Here is a 5,469-nt window from a genome sequence, read left to right as displayed (position 1 = left end):
TCTGTATACGTTCAACATCCCCTGTTAGTCCTACCTGGAAAGGGTTTCACACACTTGAGCAATATTCTAGAACTGGTCGCACGAGTGATTTTTAAGCAATCTCCTTTGCAGATTGATTGCACATCCCAGTATTCTACCAATAAACCCAAGGTTATCTACGACTGAATGGAAATGGAAATGCCGTGTGGCTAGGGCCTCCCGTCGGGTAGACCGTTCGTGTACGGTGATACGTGGACCATACCTGTAGACGTGGATGTAGAATCATTCAATGAAATCTTTCACGATGTCATACATTACTGGACATCAAAATGGCTACACCAAGAAGAAATGCCTATGAAAACCGGTATTCATTGGACAAATATATTATGCTAGAACTGACATGTGATTACATTTTCACGCAATTTGGGTGCATAGATCCTGAGAAATCAGGAACCAGAACAACCACCTCTGGCCGTAATAACGGCCTTGATAAGCCTGGGCATTGAGTCAAACAGAGCTTGGATGGCGTGTACAGGTACAGCTGCCCATGCAGCTTCAACCCGATACCACAGTTCATCAAGACTAGTGACTGGCGTATTGTGACGAGCCAGTTGCTCGACCACCATTGACCAGACGTTTTCAGTTGGTGAGAGATCTGGAGAATGTGCTGGCCAGGGCAGCAGTTGAACATTTTCTGTGTCCAGAAAGGCCCGTAGAGGGCCTGCAACATGCGGCCGCGCATTATCTTGCTGAAATGTACGGTTTCACAGGGATCAAATGAATGGTAGAGCCACGGGTCGTAACACATCTGAAATGTTACTTCCACTGTTCAAAGTGCCGTCAGTGGGAACAAGAGGTTATAACACTCCCCGTCTGCTAACTACTGTACCATAACCTCAATGCCAGAAGCAGGTTGTAACATAAAACAATTTTGTAAAAGTAACTATGGCACAAAGCAACAGAGCAGTGTTACCCTCTGAGAGGAATTTTGTTAAGTTGACCGTATTGTTCCTAATGGAAGTGGCTTATCGGAAATGAAAGTCAGAATTACGTTAATATTGGAATAGTGACAAACAAAATTTTGCCTAGCTATACTGTTTATAGAATAAGGGAAACGGTCGCCAGCCTAATTAGGCAAGAGAAAGATTAACATTCTCGTTTATGAAAGTAGGTATAAGTAACTATAATGGACAACACAACAGACACCACCTAGACTTAGCAACACGCGAGTGCAATGAACTCTAACACACATATGTTTTAAGATTGAAGCTAACAGTTAGAGCAGCAGGAACTATTTTCAAAATTATAACAGGTACAGAAAAACACTATCACTTTCAGGGTTTACACAAACTGAGTGGTCTTTATACTGTTAATATGCACACAAGAGAGACAAACACTTGGCATACATGAGAATGTAACGTTTCACAACTGCAGCTTTCTCACTTTTACTACAACGAAACACAATGTTGACAAAATTGCAAGGAACTGACTCTCCTTTTTATAATTTACTACAGACAACAACGTGATCATTTACTTTATAAGACTCAGCCTAAAGTCTGAAGTTGGTAACAGCACTTTAAATAACAGTTTCAATAGGAAAATTATTATTGGACAAACATTTGCTTTAACTCACTCTGTTACCACATTAGCTTTAACTATCTTTCTAATAAGTTCAAGAGGCATTATTTAACAAAGCTCTAGGCTTCAACGTACTTTCAGTAAGGACACTCGGTAATCACTTTACTTCAAACAGAGAGGACCCTGAGAGGTGTTATGATGAGGAGTAAAATCAAGGTAGGTAAACAAATTCCGATATGAATTACCTTATATTTCAGCACACTAACACATCCATTAGGTTGATCCTTCACTGTACATCAATATAGTATTACGTTACAGTGATTGCGCAATGTGGTGGCAACTGCATGTTGGTAGGTGGAATTACAGGTAGAATTGCCAGACTTTATCGTATCTTCATGGCGGTGATTCATACAAATTCCAGAATAGATCCAGCTATTTATCCACCCATCCGAGGCATTGGAAAGAAGCAGTAAAAGCCTCTCTCTGAATCAGCATGATATGCACCTTTACATTGACAGTGCACAGACTGGTACCTCCTTTCCGACTGGTGGCTCGTCTCCGACTGACTATATGTTCCACCTTTTCCACCTAGGCCAACCACAATTTGCGCGCGCTACACAGTTCCGTTCCCGAGGGGAACCACTACACCGTTTACATACAGAATAACTAAGAGCCCTAAGTGAGGATCAGCAATTTACATAACAGCAACCAAATACATTAAATAAAACAAAACATTTTCACATATTGACACTTCTACAAAAATTATTCACACAAAATTACAATCATATACAGTAAGTATTGTTCCCTCCAAATGGGTCAAAGCATTTAAACGAGAGATATGTTGCACAGCATACAATCAAATCATGACATCAAAGTTTAACAAAGAAAAGAGTACACAATTTTATGTTATTGATTCAAACACATTTACAAAAGATCAACAATGTGACATTAAATAAAACAAAAGCAAAAATAAATCCATACAGCATAAGAGCTGTGGTGTTACACATGCCCCATGTTTCGTTGAAGTTTCCTATCAGGGATACGTCAAGGAAACATCCATAACACCTAAGTGGTGCTGGCTGCAAAAAAAAAAAAAATTTATTCCATCCAACTTCAGTTGGGAGAAAAAAAAACACACACATTACAAGCATACAGTATATACACTAAGAAATTGCTTATTTTTCTTCCAAAAGATTTTCAAAATAAGACATTTACCGAAATTTTCATATTCACCTTGGTTTAAAGATACTAATTTTCATCATTACACAAATTATCTTTAAGCATGTTCATTTCACACACACACAGTTCAATTAATAGGCAATCAATACACAAAATAAATCTGCATATTAGTAGAAAAGGTATAGCCTTCAAAATATAATAACAGAACAAACACATATACAATAGCACAGAAAATTTTAACTTAACAAAGCAGAAATTAGTCTTTCAATATTTTTAAAAAATAAAACTTTCAGACACACACAAGTAGACTTATGATCACAGTACATTTTGCAAGGTTCAGCAATTAATGAAATATTGAAAAATTCAGTTTGCATCCACTTATGTGCTAATATTTACACAAAACAGCTATGAGAACTTTTTCTAACTGACTCTTTAAATACAAAAGTAACTTTTCAAGGTTTTCTCAAAACAATTAACTTTAATGCTGCTCTTCATTAATAGCAGTGCAAAATGTTTGTTGCACATAAACACATTAACCTATTCAGACCCTATCTTTAATCATCACTGCTGTATTTTTAAAACAAAGCAGTCCAAAACAAACATCTACATCCATTTGAATAAGAATGCATATATATTCTATAATAAATTTTCACTGACTTCAAAAAGAATAGTCAGTTTATAACATATTGCTCAAAAAAACCGAACTTAATTCACTGCTTGCCTCAGTACTAGCAGTCCATGTTACACATTCTACCCATTATTGGTTTAGCAGTCTTTTTACATACACATTTAGACACAAAAACACAATTTAGATTAAGAATACACAAAAAACACATTTTTAAATTGACACACTGCCCCATCCTCTAGGTTTGGCAGTTCATAACCACTTATCAGCTCCTTGCCCCACAATGGCAAGTCCTTTGGTTACTGCTCACATCGTATATTTTGTAGTCCTTAGCATCAGGACCACAGCATTTTTATTATTTTGTCTTGTTTTACTGCCCATCAACATATTTTTGAGCAGTTTATTGTCATCATCTTTGTGTTTTTCATCATTATGTCACACCTTTGGTAACATTTGCATTAATGGTACAAAATTATGAAACCTGCAACTTTGAAACAGTAATTAGACACTGGCAACAAAACCATTTCTTTTCAAATGACACAATCAGGTAACATATACATTAATCGAGAAAAAAATTAAATGTCATATTCAGGATCAAGTTAGGATAAAGTATTTCTTACTACTCCTTTATCATTGCTTTTCCACACACAGTTAGGTCATTACATACATCAAGATCAGGACAATAATTTCATATCCTATTGCAAGTGACTTCTGCCACCTTTTTGTGGCACAAGACATATACATCTCATATCTATCTTACACACATTAGCCAGGTTCATTTCCACAGTTTTTCAACACCATATTTACCCCTATTTTCAAAAACATTTACATTTAATTATATTATAATATTAATTTACCTTGTTTTCAGTAGTCTTACCTTTTCTTATCCATATTTCTCTTTCCAATTGCTTTTCCATTACATTTTTCCTTTACAGTACCCACTATACTTTCACTATTCTTGGTCATTTTCTAGTGTACCCAATTTAATTAATCATTTAATTATCCATAAACAATACACAGTATCTGACATTATTTCTACACTTTTCCGTTTATTCTGATAGAGAAGAGGGAAAGAAGATAGTAAAAGTTCTGAATGATGAAGAGGAAGGTTGGCAGCACGAAAAGAAATGGAAGTAGTGCTGACAACGACTCGGGTCCCTGGTGCTCTTCAGGCACTTGACAATGCAAAGAGTGCATTGCCCCCTGAGGGTTGTACATTTCATTCATTATTGGTTTCTGTGGACATACATTTTCAGGTCAACTATATTTCTAACTCCTAAAGGCTTCCTTGACCTAGGGTACACAAGAAAATAAGCATTTGCATGTGGAGTTCCTTGCACTTCAAAAGGTCCACTGTAAATATATTTGAATTTAGAAATTTCATTATTAATTTCGCTAGATTTTTCATGGGTCTTTACTAAAACATAATCTCCAAGCTTAAATTTAGTTGTTTTGAGGTTATTATCATGCCTCTTAGATCTAGCAGCCGCTTTCTCTTTCATTCTTTTCTTAACTAACTCTTTTTTTTCTCATGCAGGTTAATTCCTACAATAGGGGGGAATTGCAAGATCTCTTCAATAATACTTTTACTTTTATGGTCCAACAGAATTTCTTCAGGGGTAAAACCTGTGGTTTCATGGTATAAGGTGTTCATGGTCTTTTCAAAGTCATTTACAAATCTGCCCCAAGCCTTATGGTTATGGTGACAGTAGGTTCTACCTAACCTTCCTAATTCACGCATATATCTTTCGACAGGGTTACTAGCCGGGTGGTAAGCTGAAATATATTTAACTTGAACATCATGTTGCTTCAGGCCTTCCTTCCAGATTTTTGAGATAAACTGTGGTCCATTATCAGACAAAACTGCTTTAGGTTTACCAATGGTGTTAAAATACTCAGTCATCTTGCTGAAGACTGCTGTAGCAGTGGCTTTCCTGATTGGATATAATTTAATAAATTTGGAGAACACTTCCAGTACTACAACAATGTAAGACCAATTACCTGAGGTTTTAGGTAAAGGGCCATACAAATCCACTGACAGTAATTCTAATGTGTCCTCTGGTACGGTATTCTGCATGAAACCTTGATTTTGTTTGTTTGTTACTTTT

The sequence above is a fragment of the Schistocerca piceifrons genome, chromosome 1 (assembly GCF_021461385.2).
Source record: "Schistocerca piceifrons isolate TAMUIC-IGC-003096 chromosome 1, iqSchPice1.1, whole genome shotgun sequence".
Classification (NCBI taxonomy): Eukaryota; Metazoa; Arthropoda; class Insecta; order Orthoptera; family Acrididae; genus Schistocerca; species Schistocerca piceifrons.
This window is presented reverse-complemented; position numbering follows the sequence as displayed.